The sequence below is a fragment of the Pristiophorus japonicus genome, chromosome 10 (assembly GCF_044704955.1).
Source record: "Pristiophorus japonicus isolate sPriJap1 chromosome 10, sPriJap1.hap1, whole genome shotgun sequence".
NCBI lineage: Eukaryota > Metazoa > Chordata > Chondrichthyes > Pristiophoridae > Pristiophorus > Pristiophorus japonicus.
The window spans coordinates 190494679-190519403 of NC_091986.1; the positions used below are offsets into that span (position 1 = coordinate 190494679).

Below are 24725 nucleotides of genomic sequence, written 5' to 3' on the forward strand. Positions count from 1 at the left end.
GTCCAGCACTACCCCCCTAGTGATAGTGATTGTCTCAAGGTTCTCCCTTCCCACATTCCTGTGGCCTGCAAATTTTGGCATGGTTTTTGTGTCTTCCACTGTGAAGACGGAAGCAAAATAATTGTTTAAGGTCTCAGCCATTTCCACATTTCCCATTATTAAATCCCCCTTCTCATCTTCTAAGGGACCAACATTTACTTTAGTCACTCTTTTCCGTTTTATATATCTGTAAAAGCTTTTACTATCTGTTTTTATGTTTTGCGCAAGTTTACCTTCGTAATCTATCTTCCTTTTCTTTATTGCTTTTTTAGTCATTCTTTGCTGTTGCTTAAAATTTTCCCAATCCTCTAGTTTCCCACTAACCTTGGGGAAGGTCTGTGGCAGATGGAGTTTAATGTGGGGAAGTGTGAGGCAATTAATTTGGATCCAAGAAAGACAAATGGTAATACTTTCTAAATGGCAAGGGACTAGAAACTGAACGAACAAGGGGATTTGGGGCGTGCAAGAACATACATCGCTAAAAGCTAGTGCACAGGTACAAAAAATCATCAAAAAAGCTAATGGAATGTTAGCCTATATCTCACGACGGTTTGAATACAAAACAGGAGGTTGTTATGCTTCAGTTGTACAGAGCCTTGGTCAGACCCTATCTGGAGTATTGCGTTCAATTCTGGGCACCGCATCTCAGGAAGGATATATTGGCCTTGGAGGATATACAGCGCAGATTTACCAAAGAAAGGGTGACATTGAGGCCAGATTACACAAATTTGGGCTGTATTCCCTTTTGAAGGTTGAGGGATGATCTAATTGAAGTATTTAAAATGAAAGGATTCAATAGAGTAGATACAGAGAAGCTATTTCCTCTGGTGAGGGAATCTAGAACAAAGGGGCACAATCTTAAAATTAGAGCCAGACCATTTAGGAGTGAAATCAGGAAGCACTTTTTTTTTTACAGCGTAATGGATGTGGAATTCCCTCCCCAACAGGCTGTGGATGCTGGAACAACTGGAACTTTTAAGACAGATCAATAGATTTTTGTTGGGTTAGGGTATCGAAGGTTAAGATATTGAGGGGTATGGATTAAAGGCAGGTAAATGGAGCTGATAGGCCATGATCTAATTAAATGATGTATCAGGCTGAACGAGCTGAATGGCTTACTCCTGTTCCTATGTGGACATTTTACTGTAAGCAAATGAGAAACTCAACAGAGGGGCATGGAAAATCAAGTCTGCATCCTTCCACTCTATAATGCACTACTGTCTAATTATTTTGTACATGTTCACATTGACTGGTATCTGACCCTATAGGAACAATTACCTAAAAGTTGCAAATCGTTCTGACCATGGTTGTATTGTTTTTCTTATTCTCCTTTTAGAGCAGGGTCGATTTAATAGAGATGTTCAAATTTATGAAGTGTTTTAATAGTTTAGATAGGGAGAAACTGCTTCCACTGGCAGGAAGGTCGCTAATCAGAGGATACAGGTTTAAGATGATTGGCAAAAGAACCGGGGGAGGGGGGGGGAAGATGAGAATTTCTTATACTCAGCGAGTTATTGTGATCTGAAATGCACTGACTGAAAGGGTGGTGGAACAAAATTCAATAATAACTTTCAAAAGGAAATTGGATAAATACTTGAAAAGGGAAATTATGTCGAACTATGGGGAAAAAGTGAGAGTGCAATTAATTGAATAGCTCTTTCAAAGTGCCAGAACAGGTACAATGGGCTATCGGGGGCTTAAAATATTAGGTTCGGGCAACCAGACTCCATTGCTGCCCCTTTAAACTTTAAAATGCAGAAATCAGTCTAGGGCAAGGCTCCCGCAAATGGGCGAGGACCTTAATAACAGGCCAAAGTTGTGGCCTGATGACATCATCGGTAACGCAAATTAAAATGAATAGTAAGTGCGGGCGAGGCTGTGGGATTTCCGACAGCTGAACCGAGGCAGGAGCCGCAGGCTCCTCAATCAAAGTGGCTCTTTTAGCACTCCTGGTGGTCCAGGAGGAGCACATTTTCTCCTCCCAGGCATTTCAAGGGAGTCTTCGACCACCCCACACCCACACCCACCCCCCACACCCACACCCGCCCCCCCCCCCCATCCCACCCCACTCCACCAGCTCTCTCAATCGCAGCCTGGAGCTGATGTTCCTTTCCCAGTGGCAGGCACCGTCCCCATGGGTCGTCGGCTGCAGCCTCCTGTCGCTAGTGTTCCCTCTCTCCCATTTGGCCTGCTGCTGGATGGGAGGTGGCACAACAATATACTTAAAGGCAGAATCTCCTGTCCTTGGCTTTGCCGAATTCTTTGGCCAGTTTTGGCCTCCCTCGCACTACACCGGTTCTCTGTTAATATCGGGCCATGTGATTCTGTTCTATGATTATTTTCTCTGCCTCCTATTTTGCTATTGATTGTAGACCTATGATGCTCTTATCCAAGTGATACATATTTAATAAAAATAGTAAATGCCCATGTTAAATCCCTGGAGTATTCTGCTCATAACATTTTCAGCTTGAAAAGTTCCAATTTACGACTGCCTCTGCTGTTCTATCCAGTGCTTTATTTTATTCTCTATTATTTTGACCCAATCATCAGATTAATCATTGCTGTAGAACATTGTTAAAAGTTGTTTGAATGTCCTTTGTCCACAGTGGTATCAAAAAATACTAGCAGTTTAAATAACATTGCCATTGGGCAATTTCTCCCAAATGTAACAAACTCAGAACAATGTCAGATAAAAGTTCACTATTTTCACTAGAATCATAAAATGATACAGAACAGAAGGAGGCCATTCAGTCCATCGTGTCTGTGCTGGCTAATCACCTATTTATTTTAGTATATCTAGCTTCAGGTGTCCAGACCAGGTATTTATGTCTAGCTTAAAGGGATTTCATCATCTTATTACCAATATTTGCATATCTAACTGAGGTGATGTTTAGAAGGGCAGATTGGAGGACCAAAGTGAACAGCATGGGACATGGAGATCGGCAACAGTAGGGCTTGTGGCACTTGAGTGTGACTTAGTGCAGGGCAGGATGTGATCGACAGAGTTTTGGACAAGTTGGAACTCATGGGGAATGATATTTGGGAGGCTTTCGAGGAGAGGAATATAGAAGTTGCAAATAACAAAGACATAAATAAGTTACAGTGGCAGTCTGACCGAGGCAAGGACAAAGGTGGGGACAGTATTGTGAAGGTAGAAGTTAGCAATCTTGGTGACAGACAGGGCAAGAGATTTGAAGCTCAGAGTTGAAATGGATGCTTGAGATTGTGCACAATCTGGATCAGCCGGAGCGAGTATCTAGGGAGAGGAAGGGTTACTGGCAAGATAGAGACTTTTAGACAGGAGTTGAATATGAAACTTTGGCCCCTCCACTGCTATGTTGGGCAGTCAGTCTGACAACACAGGTACTTGTGGAGAAGTGGAGAGGTAGAACTCGATGTAATCAGTGTACATGTGGATACTGACCATCTGTCTACGGATTATGTTGCTGAGTGGTCAATGAGGAAACGAGGAAAGGGAAAGGTACTCCAGAGGGGACGACATTGGTGGGAGGAAACCTCGGTGCTGGAAATATGCTGGCTGTGTTGGGACAGGTGGGAGTAGAACTACATGATGTCAGTTAAAGGTACTATATAAGTGAATTTTGTTTCCTATAATGTCATGGATATATCGTGTGGGGCAGGGTAATAATTAATTAAAAAGATAAAGTAATTTTATTTTATGCTTTCAGATTGAGCAGCTAGAGAAGACAAATCATACTTTGGAGAGACAAATCCATGGTTTGGTGCAAAGCAAAGAAGATGTATCCCGCCAAGTGAAGAAGTTAACAAACAAGAACCAGGAGCTCTCCAATGAACTTAATGAGATAGATCGATTAACTGAGAAGTTTGAACAGGATAAAGAGTTAACACTCGCTGTTGCATGTAATGAAATAAAAATTGCTGAGGTGGGTTAGAATTTAGAATTTATCAACAGTATGATAGATTTTGTACTGGTTGATTTTCACTTTAAATCTTTAATTGCAAAGAAAAATACAATGCTACTTTAGAAAGAGTAACTATGGCTTCCATTCAATGAAGCCAAAGAAAGTCTGAAAATCATATGTCCTTAGTTCATCTAGAAATGGTGTAGCTATGAATCCTTAGTCACAACCACTGACCGTGGATGTATCTTTAATCCTGGAATTAAGTATATGCTACTATGCCATTGATACTGGTTTAAAAATCTTGATATAAATATATTGCAGTACTGCTGTTCATAAACTGAACACATAAAGAAAGGAAGACTTGCATTTATATAGTGCCGTTCACAACCACCGGATGTGTCAAAGTGCTTTACAGCCAATGAAGTACTTTTGGAGTGTAATCACTGTTGTGCACATTTTGCGCACAGCAAGCTCCCACAAACAGCAATGTGATAATGACCAGATAATCTGTGATTGTTGATTAAGGGATAAATATTGGCCAGGACACCAGGGATAACACCCCTGCTCTTCTTCGAAATAATGCCACGGGATCTTTTACATCTACTTGAGGGAGCAGACGGAGTCCTCAGTTTAACATCTCATCTGAAAGACGGCACCTCTGACAGTGCACGAGTGTCAGTATGGATTATGTGCTCAAGTTCCTGGAGTGGGACTTGAACCCACAACCTTCTGACTCGGGTGAGAGTGCCACCCACTCACAATATTTATTACTGATTTCAATGTATCTGTGAATTTTCAAATAATTAACAATTGAAGAGATTTTATACTCTGTGGCTGTGGGCCATCTAACATGGAAAATCAGGGTCTGGGTCATTACGCCGATTTTTCTTTTGACCGGGTTGTGCTGAAAGTTCATGTTGCTGGAATGCTTGAGCATTATTAATGAGCAAAAATATGTAAATTAGAGCAGTGCTTCCCTCACCGATATTTTCTGATGATTGCTCCTCAAATGCAACATCATCAATATGTTGTGGTACAAAATAGATGCACTGATAAGCTGACTCCCTTATCTGCACAATTTGGGTTCTTCAAGCTATACATAAGTTGGTTTAGCAAGTGACAGTGAAGTTGCGGATTTGTAGCTATTTTGGTTAGTTTTTGCTGTTCATTTAAAAATATTTTTAATTTTCCATTTTGCAGTTATCCCTCTTGCCCTATGACTAGAAACAGCCCCTGTTGTATAGGTGGCAATTCCTTTCGGAATTCCCCTCAGGATGAGGATGAGGAATTCTGCACCCATGAGCAGAGCCAGGTGTGCCTGCATTGGAGAAGGGCAGATATATGAACAATACCAGTCACTTGAACATATCTGAGGAGCTGTCTTTGTCACTTATGTTTCACTGGGGGATGCGGTTTTGAAACTTTGACATCTATTACAGTCAGACCGCCAAGCCTCTGTCTGTATTAGTAAAGATCACTACTGCCTTGAGGTTCAACGGTTCTGACTTCTTTCAAACTGTCTCAGGTGACAGCTATCAGATGAATAGAGTCTGCACTGCACTGCTGCCCACTTCAGGTCACTGATGCCGAGTTGAAGAATTTAATCGCTTTTACAAAGGTTAGCAACAGCAGACAGAGGGAGCTCTTTGCTTTTTCCAGAGTGTCTGGACTCCCAAGCATGCAGGGGTTCCACTGATTGCACCAATGTAGTCACATGGACTTCTTACACCAATGCAGTGACATGGCCGCCTTTGACCTTAAAAAGGCCTTTGACACTATTAACCGCGAGGGACTATGGAGTGTCCTCCTCTGTTTTGGCTGCCCCCAAAAGTTTGTCGCCATCCTCCATCTGCTCCACGATGGCATGCAAGCCGTGATCCTGACCAATGGATCCACCGCAGACCCAATCAATGTCCGGACCGGGGTCAAGCAGGGCTGCGTCATCGTGCCAACCCTCTTCTCGATCTTCCTCGCTGCAATGCTCCACCTCACACTCAACAAGCTTCCCGCTGGAGTGGAACTAAACTACAGAACCAGTGGGAACCTGGTCAACCTTCGTCGCTTCCAGGCCAGATCCAAGACCGTCCCACCCTCTGTCGTCGAACTGCAGTACGCGGACGGCGCTTGCGTCAGCGCACATTCGGAGGCTGGACTCCAAGTCATTGTCAACATCTTCACCGAGGTGTACGAAAGCATGGGCCTTACACTAAATCTTGGTAGTCTGTCATATCCAACAAAGACGTTGATGTGCTCATCGTCAATGGCATGTGTCTTCACGTGGCTGTATAGGCCAATTCTGGATGCACATAGTCTCTTGCACGTCGGACAAGGGAAGTTCGATGTGCCTGATGCTGACGGTACTGCCATCTGATGTCGTCTGTCTCTAGTGTCCCGCAGGCGTTGACATTGGCTTTCTTCGAAGGTCTGGCAGGCAGTCCTCGTGAGGGTTCGCTACTGGATTTTATTAGCTGCTGTATTCTCGAAGTCCTTTGGTCAGATGCCACAGTACTGGAGGTTAGCCTTGATGCAATCTTTGTAGCGCTTGTGGGGGCGCCCCTGGTGTCTTCGACCTTCACAGAGCTCGCCGTGAAGAAGCTGACGAGGGACTGGGCTCGCATGATCATCACCTCGATGCTAGTTGATTGTACTCTCCAGAACCTCAAAGTTTGACACCCGGTTTTGCCAGCGTATGTGGAGTATAGATCTAAGACTGCGCATATGGAAAGCTTCCAACTTTTTGATGTGACGCATGTAGGGTGTCCAGGTCTCTCATCCATAAAGGAGAGATGAGAAGAACGACTGCTCTATACACCAACAGTTTAGTTGACAGTCGGATGTGGTGGTACCTCAACATCTTAGTGTGCAAGCGACCAATTGCCTGGCTGGCTTTACAGATCCTTGCATCAATCTCCTTGTCCAAGGACCCATCACTTGATATGGTGCTGCCAAGGTACTTGAAGCTGTGCACTGACTTTAGTTGTATACTGCCGATGAAGACTGTGGGAGCAGGTGCTGTGGTGCCAGGGGCAGGCTGATAAAGAACGTCGGTTTTACTAAGAGTGATGGTTAGGCCAAACAATTACACTAAATATCCGTAAGACAAAGGTCTTCCATCAACCTGACCCCGCCACACAGCTCCCCCCCCCCCCCCCCCCCCCACCCCCCAAGTCATCAAGATCCACGGCACGGTCCTGGACAACGTGGACCACTTTCCATACCATGGGAGCCTATTATCAGCAAGGGTAGACATCGATGGCAAGGTTCAGCACCGCCTCAAGTGCGCCAGCGCAGCCTTTGGCTGCCTGAAGAAGAGAGTGTTCCAAGATTAGGCCCTCAAATCTGGCACCAAGCTTATGTTTTTGCCACCAAAGTGGATAACCACACATTTATCAACATTATACTTCATCTGCTATGCATTTGCTCACTCACCTAACCTGTCCAAGTCACTCTGCAGCCTCTCAGCATCCTCCTCACAGCTCACGCCGCCACCCAGCTTAGTGTCATCTGCAAACTTGGAGATATTGCACTCAATTCCTTCATCTAAATCATTGATGTATATTGTAAATATCTGGGGTCCCAGCACCGAGCCCTGCAGCACCCCACTAGTCATTGCCTGCCATTCTGAAAAGGACCAGTTTATCCGGACTCTCTGCTTCCTGTCTGCCAACCAGTTCTCTATCCACGTCAGTACATTACCCCTAATACCATGTGCTTTGATTTTGCACACCAATCTCTTGTGTGGGACCTTGTCGAAAGCCTTTTGAAAGTCCAAATACACCTCATCCACTGGTTCTCCCTTGTCCACTCTACCAGTTACATCCTCAAAAAATTCCAGAAGTTTTGTCAAGCATGATTTCCCTTTCATAAATCCATGCTGACTTGGACTGATCCTGTCACTGCTTTCCAAATGCACTGCCATTTCATCTTTAATAATTGATTCCAACATTTTCTCCACTACTAATGTCAGGCTAACCGGTCTTAATTACCCGTTTTCTCTCCCTCCTTTTTTAAAAGGTGGTGTTACATTAGCTACCCTCCAGTCCATAGGAACTGATCCAGAGTCGATAGACTGTTGGAAAATGATCACCAATGCATCCACTATTCCTAAGGCCACTTCCTTAAGTACTCTGGGATACAGACTATCAGGCCCCGGGGTTTTATCAGCCTTCAATCCCATCAATTTCCCGAAAACAATTTCCTGTCTAATAAGGATTTCCTTCAGTTCCTCCTCTTCACTAGACCCTCGGTCCCCTAGTATTTCTGGAAGGTTATTTGTGTCTTCCTTAGTGAAGACAGAACCAAAGTATTTGTTCAACTGGTCTGCCACTTCTTTGTTCCCCATTATCAATTCACCTGATTCTGACTGCAAGGGACCTATGTTTGTCTTCACTAATCTTTTTCTCTTCACATATCTATGGAAGCTTTTGCAGTCAGTTTTTATGTTCCCAGCAAGCTTCCTCTCATACTCTATTTCCCCCCCCCCCTCCTAATTAAACCCTTTGTCCTCCTCTGCTGAATTCTAAATTTCTCCCAGTCCTCAGGTTTGTTGCTTTTTCTGGCCAATGTATATGCCTCTTCCTTGGATTTAACACTATCCTTAATTTCCCTTGTTAGCAACGGTTGAGCCACCTTCCCCGTTTTATTTTTACTCCAGACAGGGATGTACAATTGTTGAAGTTCATCCATGTGATCTTTAAATGTTTGCCAATGCCTATCCACCGCCAACCCTTTAAGTACCACTCGGCAGTCTATTCTAGCCAATTCACGCCTCATACCGTCGAAGTTACCTTTCCTCAAGTTCAGGACCCTAGTCTCTGAATTAACTGTGTCACTCTCCATCTTAATAAAGGATTCTACCATATTATGTTCATTCTTCCCCAAGGGGCCTCGCACAACAAGAATGTTAATTAGTCCTTTCTCATTACACATCACCCAGTCTAGGATGGCCAGCCCTCTAGTTGGTTCCTCGACATATTGGTCTAGAAAACCATCCCTAATGCACTCCAGGAAATCTTCCTCCATCATATTGCTACCAGTTTGGTTAGCTCAATCTATATGTAGATTAAAGTCACCCATGATAACTGCTTTACCTTTATTGCATTAATTTCTCATTTGAAGCTGTCCCCAACCTCTCTCCTCCTGTTTAGTGGTCTGTACACAACTCCCACATGCGTTTTCTGCCCTTTGGTATTCCGCAGCCCCACCCATACAGATTCTACATCATCCAAGCTAATGTCCTTCCTTACTATTGCGTTAATTTCCTCTCTAAGCAGCAACGCTACCCCACCTCCTTTTGCTTTCTGTCCATCCTTCCTGAATGTTGCATACCCATGGATGTTGAGTTCCCAGCCTTGGTCACCCTGGAGCCATGTCTTTCTAATCCCAATTATATCATATTCATTCATTGCTGCCTGCGCAGTTAATTCGTCCACCTTATTACAAATACTTCTCGCATTTTGACACAAAGCCTTCAGGCTTGTCTTTTTAACATACTTTGCCCCTTTAGAATTTTGCTGCAATGTGGCCCTTTTTGATTTTTGCCTTGGGTTTTTCTGCCCTCCACTTTTACTTTTCTTCTTTCTATGGACAAGTTCCAACGAGTGACCACCCAGCGTGTTGATGGTGGAGGATTCAATGATGGTAATGCCATTGAATATCAAGGGGAAGTGGTAGCACTCTCTCTTGTTGGTGATGGTCATTGCCTGGCATTCGTGTGGCGCAAATGTTACTTGCCGCATATCAGCCCAAGCCTAGATGTGTCTCTGTCAGGTCTTGCTGCGTGCAGGCACGTACTGCTTCATTATCTGAGGAATTGCAAATAGAACTGAACACTGCAATCATGCAGCGATGAACCCCTCTTCTGACCTTATGATGGAGGAAAGCATTAATGAAGCAGCTGAAGATAATTTAGCCTAGAACACTACCCTGCGGAGCTCCTGCCACGATCTCCTGGGGCTTAGATGATTGGCCTCCAACAGCCACCAATTTTACTAGGGTTCCTTGATGCCACACTTGGTCAAATACTGCATTGACGTCAAGGGCAGTCACTCTCCCCTCACCTCTGGAATTCACCTCTTTTTTCCATGTTTGGACCAAGGCTGTAAATGACGTCTGGAGCCGAGTGGTCCTGGCAGAACGCAAACTGAGCATCTGTGAGCAGGTTGTTAGTGAGTAAGTGCTGCTTGTTAGCACTGTCGATTACACCTTCCATCACTTTGCTGATGATTGGGAGTAGGCTGATGGGACGGAAATTAGCTGAATTGGATTTATCTTGCTTATTGTGGACAGGACATATCTCGGCAATTTTCCACATTATCGGGTAGATGCTAGTGTTGTAGCTGTACTGGAACAGTTTGGCTAGAGGTGCGGCTAGTTCTGGAGCACAAGTTTCAGCAAGACAGCCGGGATATTGTCGAGGTTCATAGTGTTTACTGTATCCAATGCGCTCAGCATGTTTCTTGATATCACATGGAGTGAATCGAATGAGCTGAAGACTGGCATCTGTGATGGTGGAGACCTCTGGAGGAGGCTGAGGTGTATTATTCAATCGGCACTTCTGGCTAAAGGTGGTTGCGAACTCTTCAGCCTTGTCTTTTGCACTCGCATGATGGGCTCTGACATTGTTGAGTATGGGGATGTTCATGGAGCCTCCTCCTCCCGTTAGTTGTTGAATTGTCCACCACCATCCAGACTGGATGTGGCAGGACTGCAGAGCTTTGATCTGATCCGTTGGTTTTCGGATCACTTTGTTCTGTCTATAGCATGATGCTTCCGCTGTTTAGCATGCATGTAGTTCTGTGTTGTAGCTTCACAAAGTTGGCACCTCATTTTCAGGTTGATGAAGGTAGTGCAGATGATGTATATATGGAGTTTCAAAAGCATTTGATAAAAGTACCACATGACAGACTTATCTGGAAAATCAAGGCATGTAAGATTAATGGGACGATGATAATTTGTGTACTTAATTGGCTAAGGAATAGAAGGAAGAGAGTAGTGGTGAATAGATGTTTTTTTCTGAGAGAAGTATGCAGCAGCATCCCCATGGTTTGTATTAGGACCATTAATTTTCTTGTTATGTATAAATCACCTGGACTTGGATATAAGGAGTACAATTTCGAAGTTCGGGGATGAGATGAAATTTGGCAGCGTAGTAAATAGTGAGCAGGATAGCAGCAAACTACACGAAGACAGACAAACTGGTGAAATGGGCAGACAACTGGCACATGCATTTTAATGTGGATAAGTGTGCAGGGGTACCTTTTGGGAGGAACAACATGGAGAGGCAGTATAATCTAAATGGTACTATTTTGAGGTGCGTGCAAGAGCAGAGGGATGCATATTCACAAATCTTTGAAGATGGCATGACAAGTTGATGGCGGCTAAGAAAGTGTATGGGATACTTGGCTTTTTAAATAAAAGCATGGAATACAAAAACAAGAAATTCATGCTCAACCTTTAAAAATCACTGGTTAGACCTTAGCTGGAGTATTGTGTGCAATTCTGGGTACTATTCTTTCGGAAGTATATCCAATCCTTGGAGGTTTATCAGGCTGTTACCAGGGAAGCGGGACTTCAGTAATGTGGAGAGATTGGAAAAACTGGGATTGTTATTGTGTGTGGAGCAAGAGTCAGACTGAACACTGTGAGCTCAAAGTAAAGTGTGACCTTAGTCTTTTATTGCAGGTCTCCAGAGTGCTTCTCCAACCTGTGAAGCCGCCGTAAATACCTGTGCTCCCAAGGGATTATGGGGAATGAGTCCTCTGGTGGCTGCACAGAGTAAATACAAGTCCACATATATAACAACATTTCCCCCCCCCCCCCCCCCCCCCCCTCCCAAAGTCATTAGTGTAACTATTTACTATTTACAATGTGAGTTGATCTGGGGCCCTTCTTCCCTGGTTGATCGTCTCGATGTGAAAGCTGGTGTTGTTGAATCATTTGCTGGGCCTTCGCTGGGCTGCTGTGCAGCTAGCCTTGCTGGGCTGCCTGGTGTGTTGGGCCCTGCAGGGCTGCTGTGGATGATGGGTTCGGCTTCGTGGTCAACCGTGGTGTCGGTTGCCACTGGTGTGGGTGTTGGGGGATCAAAAAAGGTAGGGTCCAAAGTCGGTTGCTCAGGGTAGTCCGTGAATCTGAGTTTGATTTGGTCCAAGTGTTCCTGGTGAATGAGTCCATTTGAAAGTTTGACCCGAAACACCCTGCTCCCCTCTTTGGCCACGACAGTACCGGGAAGCCACTTGGGACCGTGTCCATAATTTAATACAAATACAGGATCATTGACTTCAATCTCACGTGACACATTTGTGCTATCATGGTATGCACTTTGTTGAAGCCGCCTGCTCTCTGCCTGTTCATGTAGATTAGGGTGAACTAACGAGAGCCTTATATTAAGTGCTCTTTTCATGAGCAGTTCAGCAGGTGGGATTCCAGTGAGTGAGTGTGGTCTCGTGCAGTAGCTAAGCAGGACTCGGGATAGGCGCGCCTGCAGTGAGCCTATCCCGAGTCAGAGGTACGCAGAGTCAGAGGAAATGTATTAGCATGGATAGAGAATTGGCTAACGAACAGAAAGCAGAGAGTCGGGATAAATGGGTCCTTTTCAGATTGGCAATCGGTGGTTAGTGGTGTGCCACAGGGATCAGTGCTGGGACCACAACTGTTTACAATATACAGAGATGACCTGGAAGAGGGGACAGGAGTGTAACAAAATTTGCAGATGACATAAAGATTAGTGGGAAAGCGGGTTGTGTCGAGGACACAGAGAGGCTGCAAAGAGATTTAGATAGGTTACGCAAATGGGCTAAGGTTTGGCAGATGGAATACAATGTCGGAAAATGTGAGGTCATCCAGCTTGGAAAAAAAAACAGTAAAAGGGAATATTATTTGAATGGGGAGAAATTACATTGTGCTGCGGTGCAGAGGGACCTGGGGGTCCTTGTGCATGAATCCCAAAAAGTTAGTTTGCAGGTGCAGCAGGTAATCAGGAAGGCGAATGGAATGTTGGCCTTTATTGCGAGAGGGATGGAGTACAAAAGTAGGGAGGTCCTGCTGCAACTGTACAGGGTATTGGTGAGGCCGCACCTGGAGTGCTGCGTGCAGTTTTGGCCACCTTATTTAAGGAAGGATATACTAGCTTTGGAGAGGGTACAGAGACGATTCACTAGGCTGATTCCGGAGATGAGGGGGTTACCTTATGATAGATTGAGTAGAGACTGGGTCTTTACTGGTTGGAGTTCAGAAGGATGAAGGATGATCTTATAGAAACATTTAAAATAATGAAAGAGATGGACAAGATAGAGGCAGAGAGGTTGTTTCCACTGGTCGGGGAGACTAGAACTAGGGGGCACAGCCTCAAAATACGGTGGAGCCAATTTAAAACCGAGTTGAGACGGGATTTCTTCTCCCAGAGGGTTGTGAATCTGTGGAATTCTCTGCCCAAGGAAGCAGTTGAGGCTAGCTCATTGAATGTATTCAAATCACAGATAGATAGATTTTTAACCAACAAGGGAATTAAGGGTTATGGGGTGCGGGCGGGTAAGTGGAGCTGAGTCCACGGCCAGATCAGCCATGATCTTGTTGAATGGCGGAGCAGGCTCGAGGGGCTAGATGGCCTACTCCTGTTCCTAATTCTTATGTTCTTATGAGCCTTCAGTTACCCTCTTCAAGCCTTGCTTGATGGTTTGCACTGCTCTCACTGCAAAAAAGGCTGCAAGTTCAGCAGTTGGGAGGTGCGTCGCTGAGGCGTGAGTCCGGGGTCGGCGAGAGGCCTATAAAGGCCGCGAGTTCAGCAGTCGGGAGGTGCGTCGCTGAGGCGTGAGTCCGGGGTCGGCGAGAGAACATAAGAACATAAGAATTAGGAACAGGAGTAGGCCATCTAACCCCTCGAGCCTGCTCCGCCATTTAACAAGATCATGGCTGATCTGGCCGTGGACTCAGCTCCACTTACCTGCCCGCTCCCCATAACCCTTAATTCCCTTATTGGTTAAAAATCTATCTATCTGTGACTTGAATACATTCAATGAGCTAGCCTCAACTGCTTCCTTGGGTAGAGAATTCCACAGATTCACAACCCTCTGGGAGAAGAAATTCCTTCTCAACTCGGTTTTAAATTGGCTCTTCTGTATTTTGAGGCTGTGCCCCTAGTTCTAGTCTCCCCGACCGGTGGAAACAACCTCTCTGCCTCTATTTTGTCTATCCCTTTCATTATTTTAAATGTTTCTATAAGATCACCCCTCATCCTTCTGAACTCCAACGAGTAAAGACCCAGTCTACTCAATCTATCATAAGGTAACCCCCTCATCTCCGGAATCAACCTCGTGAATCGTCTCTGTACCCCCTCCAAGGCTAGTATATTCTTCCTTAAGTAAGGTGACCAAAACTGCACGCAGCACTCCAGGTGCGGCCTCACCAATACCCGATACAGTTGCAGAAGGACCTCCCTGCTTTTGTACTCCATCCCTCTCGCAATGAAGGCCAACATTCCATTCGCCTTCCTGATTATCTGCTGCACCTGCAAACTAACTTTTTGGGATTCATGCACAAGGACCCCGAGGTCCCTCTGCACCGCAGCATGTTGTAATTTCTCCCCATTCAAATAATATTCCCTTTTACTGTTTTTTTTTTCCCAAGGTGGATGACCTCACACTTTCCCACATTGTATTCCATCTGCCAAACCTTAGCCCATTCGCTTAACCTATCTAAATCACTTTGCAGCCTTTCTGTGTCCTCTACACAACCTGCTTTCCCACTAATCTTTGTGTCATCTGCAAATTTTGTTACACTACACTCGGTCCCCTCTTCCAGGTCATCTATGTATATTGTAAACAGTTGTGGTCCCAGCATTGATCCCTGTGGCATACCACTAACCACCGATTTCCAACCCGAAAAGGATCCATTTATCCCGGCTCTCTGCTTTCTGTTCGCCAGCCAATTCTCTATCCATGCTAATACATTTCCTCTGACTCCACGTACCTTTATCTTCTGCAGTAACCTTTTGTGTGGCACCTTATCGAATGCCTTTTGAAAATCTAAATACACCACATCCATCGGTACACCTCTATCCACCATGCTCGTTATATCCTCAAAGAATTCCAGTAAATTAGTTAAACATGATTTCCCCTTCATGAATCCATGCTGCATCTGCTTGATTGCACTATTCCTATCTAGATGTCCCGCTATTTCTTCCTTAATAGTTTCAAGCATTTTCCCCACTACAGATGTTAAACTAACTGGCCTATAGTTACCTGCCTTTTGTCTGCCCCCTTTTTTAAACAGAGGCGTTACATTAGCTGCTTTCCAATCCGCTGGTACCTCCCCAGAAGTCCAGAGAATTTTGGTAGATTATAACGCATGCATCTGCTATAACTTCCGCCATCTCTTTTAATACCCTGGGATGCATTTCATCAGGACCAGGGGACTTGTCTACCTTGAGTCCCATTAGCCTGTCCAGCACTACCCCCCTAGTGATAGTGATTGTCTCAAGGTCCTCCCTTCCCACATTCCTGTGACCAGCAATTTTTGGCATGGTTTTTGTGTATTCCACTGTGAAGACCGAAGCAAAATAATTGTTTAAGGTCTCAGCCATTTCCACATTTCCCATTATTAAATCCCCCTTCTCATCTTCTAAGGGACCAACATTTACTTTAGTCACTCTTTTCCGTTTTATATATCTGTAAAAGCTTTTACTATCCGTTTTTATGTTCTGCGCAAGTTTACCTTCGTAATCTATTTTTCCTTTCTTTATTGCTTTTTTAGTCATTCTTTGCTGTCGTTTAAAATTTTCCCAATCTTCTATTTTCCCACTAACCTTGGCCACCTTATACGCATTGGTTTTTAATTTGATACTCTCCTTTATTTCCTTGGTTATCCACGGCTGGTTATCCCTTCTCTTACCGTCCTCCTTTTTCACTGGAATATATTTTTGTTGAGCACTATGAAAGAGCTCCTTAAAAGTCCTCCACTGCTCCTCAATTGTGCCACCGTTTAGTCTGTGTTTCCAGTCTACTTTAGCCAACTCTGCCCTCATCTCACTGTAGTCCCATTTGTTTAAGCATAGTACGCTCGTTTGAGACACTATTTCCTCATCCTCAATCTGTATTACAAATTCAACCATACTGTGATCACTCATTCCGATAGGATCTGTTACGAGGAGATCGTTTATTTTTCCTGTCTCATTACACAGGACCAGATCTAAGATAGCTTGCTCCCTTGTAAGTCCTGTAACATACTGTTCTAAGAAACAATCCCGTATGCATTCTATGAATTCCTCCTCCAGGCTACCCCCTGCGATTTGATTTGACCAATCGATATGTAGGTTAAAATCCCCCATGATTACTGCCGTTCCTTTTTCACATGCCTCCATTATTCCCTTGATTATTGCCCTCCCCACTGTGAAGTTATTATTTGGGAGCCTATAAACTACACCCACCAGTGACTTTTTCCCCTTACTATCTCTAATCTCCACCCACAATGATTCAACATTTTGTTCATTAGAGCCAATATCGTCTCTCACAACTGCTCTGTCGCTGAGGCGTGAGTCCCGGGTCGGCGAGAGGCCTATAAAGGCCGCGAGTTCGGCAGTCGGGAGGTGCGTTGCTGAGGCGTGAGTCCGGGGTCGGCGAGAAGCCTATAAAGGCCGCGAGTTCAGCAGTCGGGAGGTGCGTTGCTGAGGCGTGAGTCCGGGGTCGGCGAGAGGCCTATAAAGGCCGCGAGTTCGGCAGTCGGGAGGTGCGTTGCTGAGGCGTGAGTCCGGGGTCGGCGAGAAGCCTATAAAGGCCGCGAGTTCAGCAGTCGGGAGGTGCGTCGCTGAGGCGTGAGTCCAGGGTCGGCGAGAGGCCAATAAAGGCCGCGAGTTCAGCAGTCGGGAGGTGCGTCGCTAAGGTGTGAGTCCGGGGTTCGGCAGAGGCAGAGGAGGATAGACAAGATAGAGGCAGAGAGGTTGTTTCCACTGGTCAGGGAGACTAGAACTAGGGGGCACCAATTTAAAACTGAGTTGAGAAGGAATTTCTTCTCCCAGAGGGTTGTGAATCTGTGGAATTCTCTGCCCAAGGAAGCAGTTGAGGCTAGCTCATTGAATGTATTCAAATCACAGATAGATAGATTTTTAACCAATAAGGGAATTAAGGGTTACGGGGAGCGGGCGGATAAGTGGAGCTGAGTCCACGGCCAGATCAGCCATGATCTTGTTGAATGGCGGAGCAGGCTCGAGCGGCTAGATGGCCTACTCCTGTTCCTAATTCTTATGTTCTTATGTTCTCTCTGCCTGACCATTGGAAGCTGGTTTAAACAGGGCAGATATGACATGTTTGATCCCGTTACGGATCATGAATTCTTTGAACTCAGCACTGGTAAAACATGCCCCGTTGTCGCTCATCAGGACATCGGGTAAGCCGTGTGTGGCAAGCATGGCCCGCAGGCTTTCAGTGGTGGCAGTGGATGTGCTAGCCGACATTATCTCACATTCAATCCACTTCGGGTACACGTCGACAACCACAAGGAACATTTTACTCAAGAACGGGCCTGAATAGTCAAAGTGTATCCTAGACCACGGTTTGGAGGGCCAAGACCATAAACTTAGCGGCGCCTCCCTGGGTACATTGCTTAACTGCGAGCATGTATTACATCTGTGAACGCAGGACTCTTAAGTCCGTATCGATACCGGGCCAGCACACATGGGATCTGGCTATCGCTTTCATCATTACGATGCCTGGGTGGGTACTGTGGAGGTCATTGATGAAGGTATCTCTGCCCGTCTTGGGGACCACTACTCGATTGCTCCACAGAAGGCAGTCTGCCTGTATAGACATTTCATCTTTGCACCACTGGATCGGCTTCATCTCTTCCTGCATTTCCATTGGGACACTGGACCAGCTCCTGTGAAGCACACAGCTTTTGACTCGAGAAAATAAGGGGTCCTGGCTTGTCCAGGTTTTGATCTGCCGGGCAGTGACGGGTGATTGCTCACTCTCAAATGCTTCCATAACCATGGTTGGATCTGCGGGCTGCACCATTTCCACCCCCACCCCCCCCCCATGGTGGGCAACGACAGTCTACTGAGAGCATCGGCACAATTTTCTTTGCCTGGCCTGTGGCGGATGGCGTAGTTGTATGCGGACAATGTGAACGCCCATCTCTGGATGCGGGCCGATGCGTTGGTATTTATCCCTTTACTCTCAGAAAACAGGAATATAAGTGGTCAGTTTCCAAATCGAATTTTAGCGCAAACAGGTATTGATGCATTTTCTTTACTCCATCGGCACACGCTAACAACTTTTCAATCATGCTGTAGGCTCTCTCGGCCTTAGACAGACTCCTGGATGCATAAGCAACCAACCGGTTGCAGTTTCCCGAAATTATTAGCTTGTTGCAATACACACCTGACGGCATATGACGACGCATTACATGCTAGTACCAAACGCTTACATGGATCATACAACACAAGCAATTTGTTTGAGCATAACAATTTTCTCGCTTTTACAAAGGCATTTTCTTGGCTTTTGCCCCAAACCCATTCGCCCCCTTTTCGTAGTAAGACATGTAGTGGTTCTAGCAGGGTGCTGAGACCCGGTAAGAAGTTACCAAAGTAGTTCAAGAATCCCAGAAACGACTGCAACTCCATCACGTTCTGTGGCCTCTGTGCATTCTCGATTGCCTCCGTCTTCGCGTTCGTGGGCCTGATGCCACCCAGAGAGTGGTGAACCTGTGGAATTCTCTACCACAGAAAGTTGTTGAGGCCAATTCACTAAATATATTCAAAAGTGAGTTAGATGAAGTCCTTACTACTAGGGGGATCAAGGGGTATGGCGAGAAAGCAGAAAGGGTGTACTGAAGTTGCATGTTCAGCCATGAATTCATTGAAAGGCGGTGCAGGCTAGAAGGAGCGACTGGCCTACTCCTGCACCTATTTTCTATGTTTCTATGCTGCAATCCTGCTTCCCAGGAACTCCACTTCAGGCGCCAGGAAAACACACTTCGAGCATTTTAACCTGAGCCCGACGCGGTTGAGCCGACTAAGAACCTCCTCCAAGTTCTGCAGGTGCTCGACTGTGTTCCGACCTGTGACCAAGTTGTCGTCCTGGAAGACCGCGGTGTGCGGGATCAACTTCAGTAAACTTTCCATGTTTCTCTGGAATATCGCCGCCGCTGATCGGATTTCAAACGGGCATCTGTTATAAACAAAAAGACCTTTGTGCATGTTGATGCAGGTGAGGGCCTTCGATGATTCCTCCAGTTTTTGCGTCATGTAGGCTGAAGTCAGATCCAACTTTGTGAACGTCTTTCCTCCCGCCAGCGTTGCAAAGAAATCGTCGGCTTTTGGTAGTGGGTATTGGTCCTGCAAGGAGAAACGATTGATAGTTACTGTGTAATCGCCACAGATTCTGACAGTGCCGTCGCCCTTGAGGATTGGGACAATAGGACTGGCCCCCTTGTTGAACTCAATCGGTGAAATGATACCCTCTCGTTGCAGCCGGTCTAGCTCAATCTCTACCCTTTCTCTCATCATGTACGGTACTGCTCTCGCCTTGTGATGGATTGGTCGCGCCCCCGGAATTAGGTGGATCTGCACATTTGCCCCTTGGAATTTACCGACACCTGATTCGAACAGCGAAGGAAATTTGTTTAAGACCTGGGCACATGAAGTGTCGTCAGCGGGCGATAGCGCTCGGACGTCGTCCCAGTTCCAGCGTATCTTTCCCAGCCAGCTCCTGCCGAGCAGCGTGGACAGTCGCCCATCGGAGGAGACCTTTATGGTAGCACTGCCGATTACAGGAATCAGTTCTTTAGTATAAGTTCTTAGTCTCGTGCGAACTGGAGTTACGACTGGCCTTGAGGCCTTGTTGCACCACAACCTTTCGAAAGTCTTTTTGCCCATGATGGACTGGCTTGTGCCCGTGTCCAGCTGCATTGACACCGGAGTCCATTTGGTTCAACATTCAGCATTATTGGGGGACAATTCGAGGTGAATGTGTGCACCCCATGTACCTCTGCTCCTCTATTTGAGGCTCTGGTTCGTAGTGATCCTCCATGGATCTGTCCTCCTCTGCAACGTAGTGGCTTGCAGGCTTAGCAGCTCGCCTGCATAATCGTTGGAGGTGTCCCATTGTTCCACAGCCCTTGGAAACGTATCCTTTGAATCGGCATGAATGGAAACGATGATCACCCTCGCAGCACCAACAAGGTGTTAATGGCCTTGCATTCATCGCCCTTGATGGTGAACTCTCAGACATCTGTGGACTTGTAGCTGCAGGTATGTGACCTGCCCTGTATGTTACGATTCGAAAACAACATCACTTTGTTCACAGTACTTGTGTGCTGAGAGATTTGCTTCGTATTGTCACTGGTGGCAATGAACGCCTGGGCTATCACTATGGCCTTACTCAAGTTGGGGTCTCTACAGACAAAAGCTTGCGAAGTATGGTTTCATGGCCAATGCCAAGTACGGAAAAGTCTCTGAGCAGGTGCTCCAAATGTCCTTCTAATTCGCAATGTCCTGCAAGGTGTCTCAGCTCGGCAACATAACTCGCCACTTCCTGGCCGTCAGATCTTTTGTAGGTGTAGAACCGGCACCTCGCCATCACAACGCTTTCCTTCGGGTTCAAATGCTCTCGGATCAGTGTGCACAAATCATCGTACAATTTCTCCGTGGCTTTCGCTGAGTGAGCAGATTCTTCATGAGGCCATACGTTGGTGCCCCACAGACGGTGAGGAGGATCGCTCTATGTTTGACAGTGCACTCTTCCCCATCTAGCTCGTTGGCCACGAAGTATTGGTCGAGTCACTCCACAAAAGTTTCCCAATCATCTCTTTGAAAATTTCTCCAGGATGCCCACTATTCTCTGCATCTTTGGGTTCACTATTTGTATCTCGTCGCCAGTTGTGTATGGGGAAAGAGTCAGACTGAACACTGTGAGCTCAAAGTAAAATGTGACCTTAGTATTTTATTGCAGGTCTCCAGAGTGCCTCTCCAACCTGTGACGCCTTCTTAAATACCTGTGCTCCCAAGTGGTTATGGGATCCCTTGGCACTCCAGGGAATGTGCCCTCTGTACAGAGTAAATACAAGTCCACATATATAACAGTTATACTTAAAGCAGAGAAGGTTAAGGGGAGACCTAATAGAGGTATTCAAAATCATGAGAGGTTTTGACAGATCAAGCAGAGGGAAACTGTTTCCTCTGGCAAATGGTTTGGTAACTAGAGGTCACAGATTTAAAATAACTGGCAAAATAACTAGAGGAGAAATGAGGAAAAATAAATTTCACACAGAGGGTTGTTACGATCTGGAATGCACTATCTGAAAGAGTGGTGGAAGGAGATTTCATAGGAACTTTTAAAAGGCAATTGGATATATATACTTCTGGGGAAAAACTGAGACGTAGGACTAAATTGGACAGCTTTTTCAAAGACCGAATGGCCTGTGTCTGCACTATAAGATTCTATGATTCTAAAGACCAAATCCAATTCCAAACATTTATTAGTGCATTTGTGTAAGTTGTGTGCTGTCACTGTCACATGCCAGACACTAGACTCCCAAAGCAAGCGCTCTACTCTGAACTCCTTCACGGCAAACGAGCCAAAGATGGACAGAGGAAATGTTACAAGGACACCCTCAAAACATCTCTGATTAAATGCAACATCCCCACTGACACCTGGGAGTTGCTGGCCAAAGACCACCCTGTGGAGGAAGTGCATCTGGGAGGGTGCTGAGCACCTCGAGTCTCATCGCTGAGAGCATGCAGAAATCAAGCGCAGGCAGCGGAAAGAGTGTGTGGCAAACCAGACTCCCCACCCACCCTTTCCCTGAACGACTATCTGTCCCACCTGTGATGGGGACTGTGGTTCTCATATTGGACTGTTCAGCCACCTAAACACTCATGCTTAGGGTGGAAGCAAGTCTTCCTCTATTCCGAGGGACTGCCTATGATGATTACACTGGTGCTGCCCTTTGTGATTTTGTGTGGAGAGTGTATCCTAGTGTTTATTATGGTGCTTCTTCTAGGTGCTACATTTGTGGGAGAAGGAATTGAGATAGCTGACTGTTGTATATCTCTGTGATTCCGAGGTTGGTGGTGGCTTTGTATCTCTCTGCTGGGTCATAAGGTGGCCCTGAATCTGCTGGCGCAGGGTTTGGCTGTCTTGGCCTGCCTGTTCTTCAGTTCTGCATAACTTATTTGAGTGGGAGCTGCATCACATGGATGTGGTCTTGCCTTGGGAGATGGCTCCTTTCTCCATGCCTACACCTATTGTGCTCCTGCTGCTGGCCAGCTCTTCAACATGTTCTGCAATCTACTGCATAGCAGCATACTGTCCAGCTAATTCCTCATGTGGTAAATCCACACAGAAATAGGCTCATGGACAATAGAGCCAATGGTCTTTACAGCATCAGTTATGTGATCATTAGGACTTCTATTAAAGCTGCTGTAGATGACCCTGGATGTGTTATCTGCTCCAGCATTGTAGTGTATGTAGGCACCTTTAGTAATGACTCCACGAGGCAGGGTATGATACTTAAACTGTGCAGACGTGTAGTCCTTTATTTGCAGCTCCTGAGTGCCGACAACAAGCTGTGAGTTCCCTTTGAAACTGGGTTACCTGCCGTGTGCAGGCAACCCCTAGGTCTCCAGCAGCAGCACCCTCTGGTGTACCGGTGAGGTGTGTACAGTATAAGGGTACATTCAATGTGGCATAACAGTGTTGCAGACATCACATAGTAAACAGGCATGCATACTCCCCCCTGAGCATTTTTCATATCCTTATTGTCATGACCAGGGGAGGTGATCAGTGGTGGGCTATGGGAGGTTGTGGTGAGGGTTGTGTGGTTGCCAGGTATGACCCATGTGCTTGATGCTGGCCTCGTACGTTTCCCCTCCCTCACACACACAGCACGGGGAGGTAGTCACGGTAGCAGTGGGTGGTGTGTATACACTGTCATGTGGGTAGTTGTGGGCTGGTGGGCAGGGCCACAAGACTGGGTGGGCTCCTTGTCCACCAATTGGGATGAGGGTCAGGTCATCCCAGGGTTTGCCAGGGAAGCTGAAAGGTATTGGCATGCTCCTGGTGTTGGCCCTAGTGGCCAGGGGTTGTAGGGCTGGTCTGGTGCAGGTTGCCATTGGTGGTGGCTGGGCTGCCCATTGACCACTGTCCCTGTTTGAGTCTGCTCCCACCGCCTGTGTGTGCGTCCTGCAAGGGGCATCACATTCGTTCCACAGGTCCAGGCTACATGATCAGGTAGCCTGCTGGACCTGGGGGTCTCCCACAGGGGGATTCCATTGGCATCAGCATGGTCCCTGTAGGACCCAATGTCCTTTGGCAGTGTCCTACTGGTACACATGACACCTTGGCTCTGATCACACATAGTCGAGCCTGCATTATACATTCTAGCATTTGCATCACTTTTGGGTGTCCTGGTTTCAACAGACATGGTTACATTTGGCATTTCACAATCTCTATCATTACTGTTAAGCATAATAAACTTGTTCTTAACCTTACTGACACCTGCATTCATCTCTTTAGTCACATTAGTTAAACCAGCATCACAATTCATTGTTACATTGCATACATTTTCATACTTGCACCCTTTAATTGCATCTTTAGCTTTAAAGTCCGTGTACTCAAATAGTTGAAACTTCCCCTTTAAATTTCTTTGGTTATCAGTCTCCTTTAAGGGAGCCTTCAAATCCGATTGGCCGCTCGGTGTCATGTGATGCTTCTCCATGCTCACTGGTGGCATGGCGGTGGCCATTTTGATTACAAGTGTTTCTCCTTGTGCTGCTGGTGCTGCAGCCATTTCCTGGCTTTCCTGCAGGAGGGCTGTGGTGGTCTTTTCTTCCAAAGGGCCACTTCGCCTGATGTGGACCAGGTTCATCCAATTCCTGCCCTGCAGCGTGGGGCCGTCGCTGGCTACAATCCACAGGGAGAGTTTGTTCAACACGCCGCCCTGGGAGACTTGGACGTCTACACTGCCAACAATTTGGATTTTACCTTTGGTATAGGTGAGCAGCTTTGCCCGGACAGGATACAGTTTTGGTCGGGTGGCAGGATTCATCCAAATTTTTTCAAAGGTCATTTGGCTCATCACAGACTGGCTCGCCCCGTGTTGATCTCCATGGAGACTGGGACCCCGTCGATGTCCACTTCCATCATCCACGGAGAACTTCCGGTGGAGCAGGTAAAGATTCCATACTCTTCTTCCAGTGTTTGAGCAGCTTTATCTTCATCTGTGTCAGAGACCCCGGTGATCAGCCAACTCATCAACTCATCAGAGAAGTGGTGAGTACAGTCTTTTCTGCACATTCTCTGGAGGTGCCCTTTTTCTTTGCAGCCTTTGCATGCATAGTCTTTGTGGGCCCTGTGGTTTCCTCCACAGCGCCAGCATGGGGCCATCCGATTTGCCCCATATGGCAGACTCAGGTTTGCGGGACTCGGGTCAGCATTTCTGCCTTTAGAAGTATCCCTGCGGTGTACTGCGCTCGCCGGTTTAGAGTCCTGGGTCAGTATTTGCCTTGAGTCGCTGGCCGAAACCATGTAGGACTGGCTCACCTTGAATTGCTTTCTGCAGGGTAACCGTGATGTCAGCCGAGAGCAATTTGCGTAGGAGGCCTTCGTGGCCGATTCCGATGACAAACATTGTCCCTTAGTGCTTCCATAAGGTGGTCGCCAAAATCACACGGTGCAGCTAGTCTTCTTAAGTGTGCAGCATACTTGGCAATTTCTTGGCCTTCAGGTCGCCGGTAAGTGTAGAACCGGTGCTTGGCTGTGAGGATGCTTTCTTTCGGTTTTAGTTGTTCCTGTATGATTGTTACAAGTTCCT

General features: G+C 46.3%; 1 protein-coding gene across 1 annotated transcript in view; it reads left to right on the forward strand.

Moving 5' to 3' along the window:
* The first annotated feature begins 3873 nt into the window (after window positions 1–3873).
* tsga10 (testis specific, 10) overlaps window positions 3874–24725 on the forward strand; it is a 156078-nt gene continuing 135226 nt past the window's right edge. The window contains exon 1 of the mRNA XM_070892429.1: window positions 3874–3944. The gene's annotated coding sequence lies outside the window, so the exon portion shown is untranslated. The remainder of the gene's footprint in view (window positions 3945–24725) is intronic.